This window comes from Lontra canadensis, unplaced genomic scaffold (genome assembly GCF_010015895.1).
Source record: "Lontra canadensis isolate GAN:19392208 unplaced genomic scaffold, GSC_riverotter_1.0 scaffold27, whole genome shotgun sequence".
Classification (NCBI taxonomy): Eukaryota; Metazoa; Chordata; class Mammalia; order Carnivora; family Mustelidae; genus Lontra; species Lontra canadensis.
In genome coordinates, this window is record NW_022631021.1 from 5151346 (window position 1) to 5168024 (window position 16679).

The window sequence follows — 16679 nt, forward strand, 5'->3', positions numbered from 1 at the left end:
CAGAAATGTTTCTGAAATTTTCCCAGAAATCTTGCCTCATTTTTTTAGAACCCAGACTGTCCACATTGTGTATTTTCAAGTGGCCAGCCATGCTCGGCCTTGAGAATCCTGTGATGAAGATCACTAAACTGACTGCTGGCTTCACATTAGACAAATGACAGAAAATTAGGCATGAAGACATGACAGACTCTCTTGCCTTTCCATACTAAACCTCATGAATGTGAAAACTTATTATCAATTTTAAGGGGAAACATTTTGTAGAGCTGAGCACCAAAAAACCACTGATTTATGCCCAAACCATATCGAGCCCATTAAAATGGACACAGTAGTTTCAAGCACTAATAAGAGTTATTAGAACACTAGGTAATTAGGCTTCATGAGTTCCTTTGTGACTTGAGTGTTGATTGGGCTCCTTCGGCTTCCCTGGCTACTGTTAAGACTGTGCTTATAAAAACACACATAGATGATACTCAGTTTATATAATATAATTTATTTCATATTTTTAAAAACATTAAAACTGAAAGGAAAGCAAAGGAAGCAGCAGGCCAGATTAATTCAGAGAGGGAAACCAAAATCAATAGATGTCAATGTGAAGATGATACCTGGGGGCTCTCTTCCTGGTAGTGTCAGCAGAGAGGAAAGCCTACAAAACCTAAGTCAGTCCTTATAGAAGCAAGGACATGCCTCAGAAATGGAAGCAGGGACTTACATTAAAGTCCTCCTCAAGGTGAATTCTCTACGTGTGGATAGAAATATCCGAAGAGTGTACAATCAAGTTCTAAATGTTGTATTTTGGTGTAGGGGCTAGAGTTTTAAAGTTGAGTCCATTCTCCACTAAGAACCACCACTATCACTCTGACCTACCTCCTTCTTGATGCCTCAGAATTCCCTCTTGGAAACTGGAGGAGAACAGAAGATTCCCTGGGTCCATCCATATCTAAAATTCTATCACGCCACAAGCACGCACTGGAGCAGTGGAAAGCTATCACAGAAGCCTCACAAGGTGGTTGGAGGACCAGGTGGCAAAGAGCAGCCAGAGTCTGCAAAAAAGGGAAGGGTATAAAGTTTGAGCCTATTCTTCAGACATGGAAGAGATTCGGCATAAGTCACAAATAAGAGAAATCTGAGAAAGATGATAAGGAAGCCATGCTTTCATTGTACCCATTCAACAAATTTATTAAGTACCTCTTCACCTAGCCAGGTGCTTGGAACACACAGTAGGATACATGCAGGTAGAGTCCATACTTTTACCTTTCTTACGGTGTAATAAGATACAGACAAGCAAATGTGAAACAGATTCAACAAAGTAGATATTGCCGGGTGGTAAGGTCATGGGTGCTGTTTATGAATTCCCTGTGTTATGCAATTTATCTACAACAATAATTTTTTTTTAATGAAAATAGAGTTTTTTAAGAAGAAGAAAATGGGGGCACCTGGGTGGCTAAGCTGGTTAAGCGACTGCCTTCAGCTCAGGTCATGATCCCAGAGTCCTGGGATCGAGCCCCGCATTGGGCTCCCTGCTCAGTGGGGAGCCTGCTTCTCCCTCTCCCTCTGCTGCTCCACCTGCGTGTGCTCTCTTGCTCTCTCTGTCAAATAAATAAATAAAATCTTTTTAAAAAAGAAGAAGAAAATATATTTTTAAAATCTACTTCATATAAATACTAGATTTTATGAGTAGTGGGATGGTATTATAAAATCCCTTGAGAGTTAACAGAAGAGCTACCTGAAACTCAGGTTAAGTGGCTTATTAAAATCACAGAACTAGAGTGAGAAACTGGAAGAATGCAGTGGCATGCACAGAAGTACATCTCACCAAAGTTTTGTTTTTTGTTTTTCTTTTTTAAGCAGGAGAGCTAGGATTAAAGCCTAGATCCTCTAAGTCTCCAAATCCCAGGCCTTTTGACCACCAGACAGTGCCTACGAATAGCTACAATATACAATCTGAAGCATCAAGGTAAGAACTGCAATATACTCAGTCATTAAAAAATGAGATGGAAGAAACCTATGGAAGAAAAACATTTTCAAAAATTTGAGTCTCATCATCTTCCTCTCACTCTCCTCTATCACTCTTCCTTTTAATACTTTTTTTTTCTATTTATATTAAATACATATTCTTAAATAGTCTTTGGGCAAGAATTAAAGGGGAAAAATTACATATTCCCACTATACTAAAATGACTACTATTGATATCGTGAAATGATTCCTTTTAACTTTTTCCCCTAGATTTAGGGTTTAGAAAAAATTATAATTATACTGATACCTAATTATAAGTCTTTGGTGGGTTTCTGATGTAATTACCCGAGTTAGTATTAAAAATTTAGCCAACAGTAAGGGAATATTCTTAAACTAACAGAGTAATAAATATAACAGATAAACAATTTTAGATCAACATTTCCTAAGTATACGCCATAAAACACTAGACATGTGAAACGTTCACTAAGAAAAAGGTTTAGGGGTGCCTGGGTGGCTCAGTGGGTTAAAGCCTCTGTCTTCAACTCAGGTCATGATCCCAGGGTCCTGGGATTGAGCCCTGCATCAGGCTCCCTGCTTAGTGGGGAGCCTGTTTCCCCCTCTCTCTGCCTGCCTCTCTGCCCACCTGTGATCTCTGTGTGTCAAAAAAATAAATAAAATCTTAAAAAAAAAAAGGTTTAGTGGTAAATAAAGTTTAGGGAATATTTCAGATTCTCATCCCATTTTGGACATTCACCATGCACTTTGCAAAAATCAGAGAGAAGCAATGTTTAAGAAAAGAAAAACTTCTTTAAATTTTAATTCAACATTTCCTAAATTTATTTGTACATAAAAACTTAAAAAATATATTTTACACTTATTAATGTCTTTTGGAATAGGAACAAACTTTGGGATACACTGCATTAAATTCTCTAGTTATTTCCAGTGCTAGATTTTAAAGGACAACATTATTAGACCTGGCTGCCTTATCAGGCAGGAGTCAATAGGAAACAATACTGGAAGACAAGGAGCTTTCAAGATCAGTTAAGCCAGAAGTGAGAGGGCAAGTGGGGACACCCAGGAACTCGGCACTTAGAAACTACACCTAGAAATGAAGCATTCAGAACTTTGTCCCCTAATATCTTTAAAGCGTCTGTTTAACATAACATTTCAAGATCCTAAATTTTCCCTGTCAGAGATTTCAGCCAATGGAAGAAGCCTGGAGAAATCACTAGCAGAAGGTCAACCACTGACATTATTCGCTGATTCTTCCTTTCCTCTTGACATGTCCTTGACAACTTAAAAGCATTCTTGTTTTGTTTCACCATATTTCCATTTCTACATTCAAGTAGATCCTACAAGGAGAATATTTTTTATGTTTTTTCTTTCTTCTATACTCTTACTCCTACTCAGTTATTCACTTAATAATTCTCTTTTGGGCACCTACTCCATTCTCAGTAGACATTTACCAGAAACATGATATCTGCCCTGAAGAAGCCCATACCTAGTGGGGGCAGACTCAACCAGGCATTATCATCTCTCACCAATAACACTGTGCTAGATCTTTCTTGCTTCAGGCCACTATACTCCAGTACACCCACTAAAATTCTTATGCTTACCCATTCAAAACCCAAATCTGATCATGTCACCCTCTGTCCTAAAGTCAAATAATAGCTGCCCAATGTTATTGACATACATTTAGGTCGAGTTACATGAAAATGTCAATATTTCTACAGAGATGACAATTTCATGTGGTTCAACACAATAAAATGAAATTTCCATTTTTCCACTTGTTAGCTACCACATTATATAAAAATCCTGAGAAGGATCTTTTCCAAATCTGAAAGGCATGTTAGGTATCACCAGACTTAAAATATAGATTATGAGACATGCATAAAATCTGCTTTATGGGGGAGGAGCAAGATGGCAGAGGAGTAGAAGACCTAAGTATCATCAGGTCCCAGGAGTTCAGCTAGATAGTTATCAAACAATTATGAACACCTACTAACTCAATGGGAGATCAAAAGAAGAAGAGCAGCAATTTTAGGAACAGAAAATTGACCACTGCTGGGAAGGTAGGAAGTATGAAGTGAATCTGAAGCAACAGGAAAAGAGACCATGGGGGGAGGGGCCAGCTCCTGGCAAGTGGTAGAGAAGAGGAGGACAAAATTGGAACTTTTTCTTTTTCTTTTTTTTTTTTAAATTCATTTATTTGACACAGAGAGAGATCACAAGTAGGCAGAGAGGCAGGCAGAGGGAGAGGGGGAAGCAGGCTCCCTGCTGAGCAGAGGGCCCAATATGGGGCTCAATCCCAGGACCCTGAGATCATGACCCAAGCTGAAGGCAGATGCCTAACCCACTGAGCCACTCAGGTGCCCCACAAAATTGGAACTTTTAAAAGTTTGCTCGACTGAGGTATGTTGCTCCAGAGGCTAAGCAGGGGGTGGAGCAGAGACAGTATGGTCTTAGGTCTTTATATAGATATAGATAGATATAGATATACTTATAGATAGATATAGATATAGATATAAATTAGATATAGATATAGACATATTAATTTTTTTCTTTTTTTCCTCCTTCCTTCACCCCCCCGTTTTGGGTCTCTTCTGATTTGGTTAGTGTATATCTTTCTGAGGTTGTTGCTACCCTTTTAGTATTTTGTTCTCTAATTCATCTATCCTTATCTGGATAAAATGACAAGGCAGAAAAACTCACCACAAAAAAAAAGAACACGAGGCAGTACCAAGGGCTAGGGTCCTAATCAACATGGACATTACTGATATGTCAGAACTAGAGTTCAGAATGATGATTATCAAGGTGCTAGCTGGACTTGAAAAAAACATGGAAGATTCTAGAGAATCCCTTTCTGGAGAAATAAAATCCCTTTCTGGAGAAATAAAAGAACTAAAATCTAACCAAGTTGAAATTAAAAAAGCTACTAATGAGGTGTAATAAAAAATGGAGGCTCCTACTGCTAGGATAAATGAGGAAAAAGAGAGAATTAGTGATATAGAAGACCAAATGATGGAGAATAAATAAGCTGAGCAAAAGAGAGACAAACAACTACTGGACAATGAGGGGAAATTTGTGACATAAGTGATACCATAAGATGAAACATTATTAGAATAATTGGGATCCCGGAAGAAGAAGAAAGAGAGAGGGGGAAGAAGATATATTGGAGCAAATTATAGCAGAGAATTTCCCTAATATGGCAAAGGGAACAAGCATCAAAATCCAGACAGCACAGAGAACCCCCCTCAAAAGCAATAAAAATAGGTCCACACCCTGTTATCTAATAGGAAAACTTAAAAGTCAGTGACAAAGAGAAGATCCTGAAAGCGACTCAGGACAAGAAGTCTGTAACATACAATGCTAGAAATATTAGATTGGCAGCAGACTTATCCACAGAGACCTGGCAGGCCAGAAAGGACTGGCATGATATATTCAGAGCACTAAATGAGAAAAATATGCACCCAAGAATACTATATCCAGCTAGGCTGTCACTGAAAATAGAAGGATAGATAAAAAGCTTCCAGGACAAACAAAAATGAGAAGAATTTCCAAACACCAAACCAGCCCTACAGGAAATATTGAAAGGGGTCCTCTAAGCAAAGAGGGAGTCTAAAAGTAATAGACCAGAAAGGACCAGAGACAATATAGAGTAATAGTCACCTTACAGGCAATACAATGGCACTAAATTCATATCTTTCAATAGTTATCCTGAATGTAAATGGGATATATGCCCCAATTAAAAGACTCAGGGTATCAGAATGGATTAAAAAAATAAGAGCCATCGATATGCCATCTGCAAGAAACTCATTTTAGACCCAAAGACACCTCCAGATTTAAGGTGAGGGTGGTGGAAAGCAATTTACCCTGCTAATGGACATCAAAGAAAGCTGGGGTGGCAATCCTTATATCAGATAAATTAGATTTTAAGCCAAAGACTGTAATAAGAGATGAGGAAGGACAGTATCATACTTAAAGGGTCTGTCCAACAAGAAGATCTAATAACTTTAAATATCTATGCCCCTAACATGGGAACACCCAATTATATAAACCAATTAATAACAAAAGAAAGAAAGAAACATGTCAACAATAATACAATAATACTAGGGGACTTTAACACCCCCCTCGCTGAAATGGACAGATCATCTAAGCAAAAGATTAACAAGGAAATAATGGCTTTAAAAGACACACTGGACCAGATAGACATCACAGATATATTTAGAACATTTCATCCCAAAGCATCAGAATACACATTCTTCTCTAGTGCACAGGGAATATTCTCAAGTATAGATCACATCCTGGGTCACAAATCAGGTTTCAACCAGTACCAAAAGATTGGGATCATTCCCAGCATATTTTCAGACCACGATGCTTTGAAACTAGAACTCAATCACAAAAGGGAAGTTGGAAAGACTCAAATACATGGAAGCTAAAGAGCATCCTACTAAAGAAAAAATGGGCCAACCAGGAAATTAAAGAATTGAAACAATTCATGGAAACAAATAAAAATGAAAACACAACTGTTCAAAATCTTTGGGACACAGCAAAGGCAGTCCTGAGAGGAAAGTATATGGCAATACAAGCCTTTCTCAATAAACAAGAAAGGTCTCAAGTACACAACCTAACCTTACACCTAAAGGGACTGGAGAAAGAACAGCAAAGAAAGCCTAAACCCAGAAGGAGACAGAAATAATCAAGATCAGAGCAGAAATCAATGAAATAGAAACCAAAAGAACAGTAGAACAAATCAACGAAACCAGGAGCTGGTTCTTTGAAGGAATTATTCCTGAGTTACAAGGTTGTTTCAACATTTGCAGATCAATCAGTGTCATATACTACATTAATCAAAGAAAGGACATATGATACTCTCAATAGATGCTGAAAAAGCACTTGACAAAGTACAGCATCCTTTCTTGATCAAAACTCTTCACACTGTAAGGATAGAGGGTACATACCCAATATCATCAAAGCCATATATGAAAAACCCACAGCAAATATCACTCTCAATGGGGAAAAACTGAGAGCTTTCCCCCTAAGGTCAGAAACACGCCAAGGCTATCCACTATCACCACTGCTATTCAACATACTATTAGAAGTCCTAGCCTCAGCAACCAGACAACAAAAAGAAATAAAAGGCATCTGAATCAGCAAAGAAGAAGTCAAACTCTCATTCTTTGCAGATGATATGATACTTTATCCTATAATCTTTGGTCTTTAGGGTAAAAATTAAAAATATATATATGCAAAATATTTGTATACAAATATACAAAAAAACTCACAGTGGAGTCTTTTGGGTTTTCCCCAACCCAATACTGCTTTTCCAAAACTGCTAGAACTCATATAGGAATTCAGTAAAGTGTTGGGATATAAAATCAATGCACACAAATCAGTTGCATTTCTATACACCAACAGCAAGACAGAAGAAAGAGAAATTAAGGAGTCAATACCATCTACAATTGCACCCAAAACCATAAGATACCTAGGAATAAACCTAAGCAAAGAGGCAAAGAATCTGCACTCAGAAAACTATAAAGTACTCATGAAAGAAATTGAGGAAGACACAAAGAAATGAAAAATGTTCCATGCTGATGGATTGGAAGAACAAATACTGTGAAAATTTCTATGCTACATAAAGCAATCTACACATTTTATGCAATCCCTATCAAAATACCATCAGTTTTTTCTTTTTCAAAGAAATGGAACAAATAACCCTAAAATTTATATGGAACCAGAAAAGACCCCAAATAGCCAGAGGAATGTTGAAAAAGAAAACCAAAGTTGGCAGCATCAGAATTCCAGACTTCAAGCTCTATTACAAAGCTGTAATCATCAAGAGAGTATGGTACTGGCACAAAAACAGACACATAGATCAGTGGAACAGAATAGAGAGCCCAGAAATGGACCCTCAACTCTATGGTCAACTAATCTTCAACAAAGCAGGAAAGAATGTCCAAAGGAAAAAACACAGTCTCTTCAACAAATGGTGTTGGGAAAACTGGACAGTCACATGCATAAGAATGAAACGGGACATTTCTTTATACCACACACAAACATAGACTCAAAATGGATTCCTCAATGTGAGATAGGACTCCATCAAAATTCTTGAGGAGAACATAGGCAGCAACCTCTTTGACCTTAGGCGTAGCAACTTTTTCCTAGAGACATTGCCAAAGGCAAGGGAAGCAAGGGCAAAAATGAACTATTGGGACTTCATCAAGATCAAAAGCTTTTGCACAGCAAAAGAAATAATCAACAAACCCAAAAGACAACCAACAGAATGGGAGAAGATATTTGCAAATGACATATCAGATAAAGGGTTAGTATCCAAAATCTATACAGAACTTATCCAACTCAACACCACCTCAACACCCAAAGAACAAATAATCCAGTCAAGAAATGGGCAGAAGATATGAACAGACATTTTTGCAAAGAAGACATCCAAATGGCCAAGAGACACATGAAAAAGTGCTCCACATCACTCAGCATCAGGGAAATACAAATCAAAACCACAGTGAGATACCACCTCACACCAGTCAGAATGACTAAAACTAACAAGTCGGGAAATGGCAGATGCTGGCGAGGATGTGGAGAAAGGGGAACCCTCCTACACTGTTGGTGAGAATGCAAGCTGGTGCAGCCACTCAAAAACAGTATGGAGGTTCCTCAAAAAGTTGAAAATAGAGCTATCCTATGGCCCAGCAATCTTACTAGTGGGTATTTACCTTCAAGAAAGAAATGTAGTGATCCAAAGGGGCACATGCCCCCAAATGTTTATAGCAGCAATGTCCACAATAGCCAAACTATGGAAATACCTAGATGTCCATCAACAGATGAAAGGATAAAGAAGATGTGGTGTATATATACAAAGGAATACTATGCAGCCATCAAACTCCCCCCACCACCACCAAATCTTGCCATTTGCAACAATGTGGATGGAACTAGAGGGTATTATGCTAAGGGAAATAAGTCAATCAGAGAAAGACAATTATCATATGATCTCTCTGATATGAGGAATTTGAGAGGCAGGGTGGGAGGTTGTAGGGGTAGGGAGGGAAAAAATGAAACAAGATGGGATCTGGAGGGGGACAAACCATCAGAGACCCTTAGTCTCAGGAAATAAACTGTAGGTTGCTGGGGGGACTGCTGGGGGAAGGGAACCTGCGTTATGGACACTGGGGAGGATATGTGCTATGGAGAATGCTGTGAACTGTGTAAGATTGATGATTCACAGACCTGTACCCCTGAAGCAAATAATAACATTATACATTAATTTAAAAAAATCTGTTTTATGAGCCCCAAATCAAAAGCTGTAGGGCATACTCTCCAACTACTGGCAGTGATTTAAAATCTAGATGCTTCTCACATGGGCAATTCTGTGGTTTGTTCTAGGTAAATAACAGCATCAACTCCTGCTAAATGTACTTTAATCCAATAAATTTCCTGCATGTTCCAGCTTTTTTCCTTCATGTTCTACTCCCTCACTGGGTTATTGGGAGAATTAAACATAAAAGAAATGATCTATGTAAAGTAGGTGGCAAATTACATTCGTGATTAGCAACAGGCCTGCCAAATTCTCAGTTCTGCAAAAAAACTCTTCATTTACAACCTTATTGGAAGTAATCACTCCCTCTGCATAGTTCTAGCATTTCCTTTGTATCTCTAATAAAGTGCATACCAGGGTCTATCTTGAGTTAGAATTATTTATGCATGTGTCTATTTTCTACCCTGGATTATGGAACCCTTCTGAGCAGGGATCATATTTTATTCATGGGTCTCACCTACATTGGGCAGGGGACCTTGCACTGTGAAAGCAATTTGCCACGCATAAAGCCCTATCAACTTGATAATGATTTGCATCAAGCATATGCTGAATTGTATTGAATTCTTTGTTAGTGAGGGTCAATAACACTCCTCTCTGGGAACAATGTTCATGAAGTTAGAAGTTAAGAAATTCTTCTTTCAAGGAGAAGGCTTGCCTGGATGGCAGAAATGTAGAGCCCAGTTGCATCTTCTTATTGTTCTCCTAAGAACAATTCCACTTTCCTAAAGGTAGAATTATTTTTCTTGCCTTAGTCATAGTGTAAGCAAATACAAATTAACTTGCCTAATAAGACATCCATTTCCTCTTTTATGGATTCTTAGACAAAGGCAGGAATGCATAAGACTCTGAATTATCTAAGTAACTGAGGCAAAGAGTTAAGGAAGTATTCAAGAAAAGTCATGGTCTATGACCTCTTTTTCAGTGTTTTGAGAATTCAAAGCTATTGAGAAGGGCAAATCATAGAGGGTTATTCCTGTGAAAGACTTCCACTCTCTTTCCAAGCCTTCCATTTAGAGAAGTGAAGAAACGTGCTCAAAAGTCATATGATGAGAGGAAACATTTCTGTCCTGCCATGGGTTAAGGCCAACCTGTATGGCAAGGGGGTCAATTTGAGATGGTTTCAGAATCTTCTAATTTTAGATATTGTACCTTTCTAATCCATGGGTTATCTTACCCTTGCTGTCAAAAAAACTGACAGAGGAGAATCCAGAACAGACAGGAGAATAAAACTGTAACTTTAAATGCTGTACTATGAAATGCTGCTCCTGGTGGTTTCCAGGAAGACAGTAAGGCATTAAAACTGAAGAGACTGATGTGGAGAAGGTCACCTTGAAACTCAAATTTTGAGAACATGATATGCTCTTTAGACCTTAGAGGAGATCAAATGTATTGTTCTATGGAACTTGCAGCTAATAGGACCAACTTTAAGATGCTAGGCAACCTTGACTCAACTGACATGGAATCAGAGAAGTCACAGACATGAAAACATTCATTTTATCTCCATCCTCTTCATCACACTTACTGTTTACTTACCATGTCAGCTGTGCCTGGATCAAACCTCTTTAATGGTTTAATCAAACCTCACTTCCCCATTTAATTACCTCCCTATCACAATCTTTTGCCCTTTTTTCTGCTTTCCTGATCAGGCTTACTATCCTTCCCTACATAAATCTAGTCATATCCAGATAATTTCAACCATACTCCTTACCTGTTCCAAAATACAGAAGGGCAAAGAAAAACTCCTTGACCTCCTAAATCACAGATGGCAGAAAATCACGTGTTAAAATTAACTAAGTACAAATTAGCTTTTATCAGAGGCAACAGAATGTTGTGGTTAAGAGGGAAAACTCTGAAGTCTCACGGTTGTTCAAATTCTGGTTCTACTACTCATCATTTACCCTCTGCATATCTCAGTTTACCCAGTGTTAAAGTGAGAATGGTGTTGATACCAATTGCATTAGTTAGGATACTAGAAAAATAACAGCCACTTAAATGAAATAGAAGTTTGGCTCTCTCTGATGGAGGACTCTATGGCTGATGAGGTGGCTGTGAGACTATGGGATTAGGCTCATCTATCATAGTTTGCTCTTCTTAAAATGTGGCTTCCATCTCATGGACCATGATGGCTACTCCGGCTCCCACCTGGCTAGATGTCCACACTGTAGGCAACAGGAAAGGAGTAAGAGAAAAAGGAGTAGGCCCTCATTTCCATTAAAAGCATGCTCCAGAATTTCCCCTAAGCCACTTCCACTCACATCCCATTAGTCAGAACCTATTCGATGGCCACATCTAATATCAAGAGATGCTGTATGTCCTTTGCAGAAACTTCTTTTACTATATCAAAACAGAAAAATGAAACCAGTGAGAAACCCAGTAATTTCTGCACACCAATGCTGTAGAGTTGTGGAGATTAAATGAATTATACATGTGAAGCACTTAAAACAGTTCCTAGAATGTAGAAAATCCTTGATGATTGTTAGCTATTAAAATAATAATACTAATAGTCCATTATTATGCATGTTTCTTCTCACTGCTTTTAACAATATTAATTTTTTTAAGATTTTATTTATTTATTTGACAGAGAGAGAGAGAGATCACATGTAGGCCAAGAGAGAGGAGGAAGCAGGCTCCCTGCTGAGCAGAGAGCCCAATGTGGGGTTTGATCCCAGGACCCTGAGACCATGACCTGAGCCAAACGCAGAGGCTTAACCCGCTGAGCCATCCAGGTGCCCCTCTTCTCCCTGCTTTTGGAAAGTTAGAATCAGGTGAAATATTTAGGCTCTTTAAAAATAGTTATTAATATAAAATGTATGTTAATTTTAAGTGAAACTAAAAAGAACAAAATAAGGGGTGCCTGGGTGGCTCAGTTGGTTAAGTGTCTGACTCTTGGTTTCAGCTCAGGTCATGATCTCAGGGTTGTGGGATCAAACCTGGAGTAGGACTCTGCACTCAGTGGTAGTCTGTTTGGGATGCTCTCTCTCTCCCTCTCTCTCTGCCCCTCCCCTGCTTGTACACTCTCTCTCTCTCTCTCTCTAAAATAGGTAAATAAATCTTTTTAAAAAGAATAAAATAAGAACTGCCCATCAAACCATTCAGTATAAAATGCTACATAATTATAATAGGCACAGTTTTGAGCAATAGAATTTTTCTATTATTTTCAGAAAATTTACATGTACATATCAAAGTATTAACTAGGAAATTAGAAAATTGTGGAATTTAGAAAAATCAATGTTTTCTTGGCATATGTTTGAAAGGAACTGAATTTATTAACAAAGAGAGATGATAATTATACAGCTATTTTCTTTACAAAAGATCAAGGGATTTAATTTGCTGGTCAAAGAGTTGACTAACACTTACAGTTACTTCTAAGAGAATAAAGAGATCCTAAACAAAGTGTGGAAACAGAAGTAAAACAAATGAAGGCAATCTTCTAAACCAACAAGCAGTGAAACTTTGGCCAATATCAGATATGTATAAAGTAGAGGCTTTTCTCGTATAAGAACTCATTAAGCTTTTAAGGTTCTCACTAGCTCTTTGGGACAGTACACAAAGCTGATTTCCATACCCAATTGATGAATTTATACATTTTATATTGTCTATTATCATGAAGTTTCATTTTGATATTACAGACTTAGGTAGACCAGAGTACTGGTTTTGGAGTTAGATCATCTGGGTTTTTACCCTAGCTTTCTTACTGGCTGTATGACCTTGAACAAGTTACTCAACCTCTGCATTTTTTAGATTTGTCATCTGAAAATAGGAACAATAATAATACATGCTCCATAGAGTAATTATGATGATTAATTAAAATAATATGCAAAGAGTTTTTAGAGCAGAAGCATTCAGGAATTGTTGGCCACTTAATTATTAATATTACCCAAGTCTTTTAAATGTTTTATAGCATTATGGTGATGTCTGGGTGGCTTAGCCATTTAAGTGTCTGTCTTTGGTACAGGTCAAGTTCCCAGTGTCCTGCACTTGAGTCCATGTCCCCCATGTCAGGCTTCCTGCTCAGTGAGGAGTCTGCTTCCCTCTGCCTGCCAGCCCCCCTACTTGTGCTCTCCCTGTCAAATAAATAAGTAAAATCTTGGGGAAAAAAAAAAGCTTTACAGTTTATAGACATTATAGACAGTAACTTCTTACTTTTACACAGCTTTACCAATCAAAAAATTCTGCTATCTCCACTATCTTATTTGATTGTCACTATTTTATCACTACAGTTTCTAATTATGGACATTACCCCCATTTTAAAGGCAAGAAAACTAAAGTTAAGAGAGAGAAATAACTGGCCAAGGTTGCCAATCCTCCAAACCAATGGGCTTAAGTCAATGACTTGGTACTCTTGCAGGTTGGTTTACCTCTGCTTTAATCGGAGGAACACTGGTGGTTATGATACATGAGCCTTAGGTGATGTGGTCCGAACAGCTCTTTGTATGGACCATGACACATGGCTATGCCTTCCCTGACACCCCTGTTTAGGCCAGGGAGAGCATATGACTTTAGGGCAGTGTGGAAGCTCTGCCCCAACAAAGATGACAGTCACTTTCTATTCTCTCGTTTGGAAATTTGAGCATTTCTAGCTCTGACAACTGGTGTTGTAAAGAGCTTCACCCTACCCCATAATCTTCATCACTCCTGCCTCAATTTCTTAAAATGGACTTCTTCTTAGTAATGAAAACTCCATTTTAAGGCCTCTCTTCAAACCTGATTGTTACCCTTAAGGCCTATCTAAACAGAAATTCTAAAGATGCCACTGAAAGACTTGAAAGATTTTAGCAGAAACAGAAACTGATAAAACTATGGAGGGAGGCTAGGGGTATCCAGGGGAAGGCATGCTTTTCATGAACACTGCCTATAGTGATGTAGGTATTGCTGGCTAGGACAGTAACAGTTCCAAGAGCAGGGTGAGTTACTAAATCATGGTAAAGGCAAAGATCAACAAAATCTTACTTTCTATGGACAGAAGTTCACTTAATTCTAGATTCTAACTCAGTCCTGGTTATTTGAGAATCCACAAGTATTCCTTAAGACTCCCTGTGGGTCTCTTTTGTTACTACAGGAGTGTCTCAGAGTAACTCAATGGTGTCTCTGTTTCTTGCAACCAAGACAAAGGCAAGAAGATATGCAAATTATCAATTAAGACCTCTGTTAGGATTTTGAAACAAAAACATCTTATATCGTATGTGCTATGGTGAGTGCTGTGAAGTGTGTAAACCTGGCAATTCACCGACGTACCCTGGGGCTAATAATGCATTATATGTTAATAAAAAAATAATTTAAGACAAAAAAAAAGAAATAACCTGAATGTAAATGCATATTTGGTGAGTGATTTGATAAAATTTTGGTATAAAGAGATACAAAGAAACTATGTTGTGAAATTCAGTACTTTTTACCTACTTGCATCATTTAAAATATTTGTATTTTCTGAATGTTAAGATAATCAGAGGAAAAATAGTGTTTTCTTTTCCTTATCCAAGTTAAAGGCTTTTATTTTCTGAATCAGAAATTTGGAGCAATCATTTTCAAGGATCTCTCACCCTCTTTGTCACCGAGTATGTTTTCTTTTTTTATTATTGATACTATTCAGAGTGGTAATAACTTCTTTGGAGGAATAATGTCACACTTGCTAGTTGTAAAATTAAAATTTCAGTAAATACAGTAAAAAAAATCTTATATCTTACATAGGAAACTGTATGCACAGAGATGCACAGAAAGCTCGTCTGTAATGAGATAGAAGAATGAGGCAGAGGCACAGAGAGAACCAGGAAAAGATGCGGAAAGTCAGAATCCCTTATTTCAGCTGTTCCTTCCCTTGAGTCTTCTGACACCTCTAGTGGCCTTATAGCAAATTTTCCTTTTTTTTTTTTTTTTTTTTGCAAATTTTCCCTTTTTTTCCCAAGCCAGTGTTAGTTCGATTTCTGTAGTCTGCAACCCCCCAAAAAGTTAAAGTCTATATTTCTCATCCCAGAATTCTTTGGGGGAATTCAACTAGATGAACTCTGAATGTGTTATTCAAATATGAAAACACATATATATGACACCAAACAGGCTGTCTTAGAAATTTAGAAAGCATGAGGTCGCACTGAAAACCCAGCATTTAACTTTAACTGCCTGGTTTTAAAAAGATAGTAACACACACCAGTGATATTCAACTAGGGCAACATAATTGTTGTTAGAAAATATTCCATGAATATTGTAATGTTTCTGAGCAATGAGCACTGGCACCTGGGCTAAAGTTGAGTAGCAACCCTAAATATAGAGCCCTCCAGACAGCTAGAGAAATTCTTCTCCCTGGAGCTATTTGTTTACATTCCAGGGTGGTGAAGGTAATGAGGTAGAAACCTTCCCCTCCTCAGATATCATTTGCTTACATTCCAGAGCAAAGTCCCCTTCACCCCTACTCTGTCTCTTTCTCTTCCCAGAGAGGAGGATGGAAGACATGCTAGCTGGCCTATAACCCTTATAAGCTGTAAGTTTCACAATGTGTTCCTCTGCTGTGGTACCTGTGCAAGTCCACCTGGTTCTCCCAGAGCTGTCATGTGGGGAACTGACACAAGATGCGCTGTGAGGAAATAAGAGATTTTCTGATCCAGCCAGAGATCTTGTGTTTCTACCCATTAGTATGTATACAAGTATATAACTATAACTATATGTATATAGTTTAATATATAAATATATAACTTGTTAACGCTGCCCAGATTCAGATTTAACACTATATTCTAGATTGTCCAAGATAATCCTAGTTTATACTTACTATACAGAATAATTATTAATAGACCTCATTTCATTCTCAGAACTGTCCCTATTTGGGAGATAAATCATATGTTCACCCAACATACAACTCACAGAATCTCAAGAGGTACCCTTCAAGAAGTCCAATGTTACCTAATATTTTGTAGTTTTTTGATATTTGGTGAATCACTCCTTTAATTTGCAACTCAGGTTACTTGCCATTAGGTTATAATGCCAACTCACCACTGAAATAGTAAAAGTGTCCCTTGAGGCTTCTCCCTCTCTATTCCTCTAGAACTTGGTACTTGTGTTGAAGCACACATCTTCTGCTTTGTCTTATAGCATATTTTTGTATATTATTCTTGTCCACAATTTTTCTTCAAATATGTGTCCATTGGCTAGTCCAGAGTTAAACAAAAGAATAAAAATACCTCTTGGATAAGGCAAATAATTATCTCCAGGTTTATCTGCTTAAAGATACAAATTGTTTTCACATTTACTAAGAATATGGTTTACCTATGCCCAAGGTGTATGGCAACAACTCTCATGCGGCAATTTAAACAGGGCTGATACTGGTTTTCCTCCACAAATGGAAGATTGAGGCACAACGTTAAATCATTTATTCCAGGTTAATGGCAAAAGGGAAAACAAAACTACGAAATATAGC

At 37.8% G+C, this 16679-nt stretch overlaps 1 long non-coding RNA gene across 1 annotated transcript in view; it reads right to left on the bottom strand.

Annotated features, from left to right (window-relative positions):
• LOC116871633 overlaps positions 1 to 16679 on the bottom strand; it is a 64619-nt gene that overhangs the window by 43230 nt on the left and 4710 nt on the right. Inside the window, exon 2 of the long non-coding RNA XR_004383458.1 lies at positions 865 to 1040. This is a non-coding gene — a long non-coding RNA (uncharacterized LOC116871633). The remainder of the gene's footprint in view (positions 1 to 864; positions 1041 to 16679) is intronic.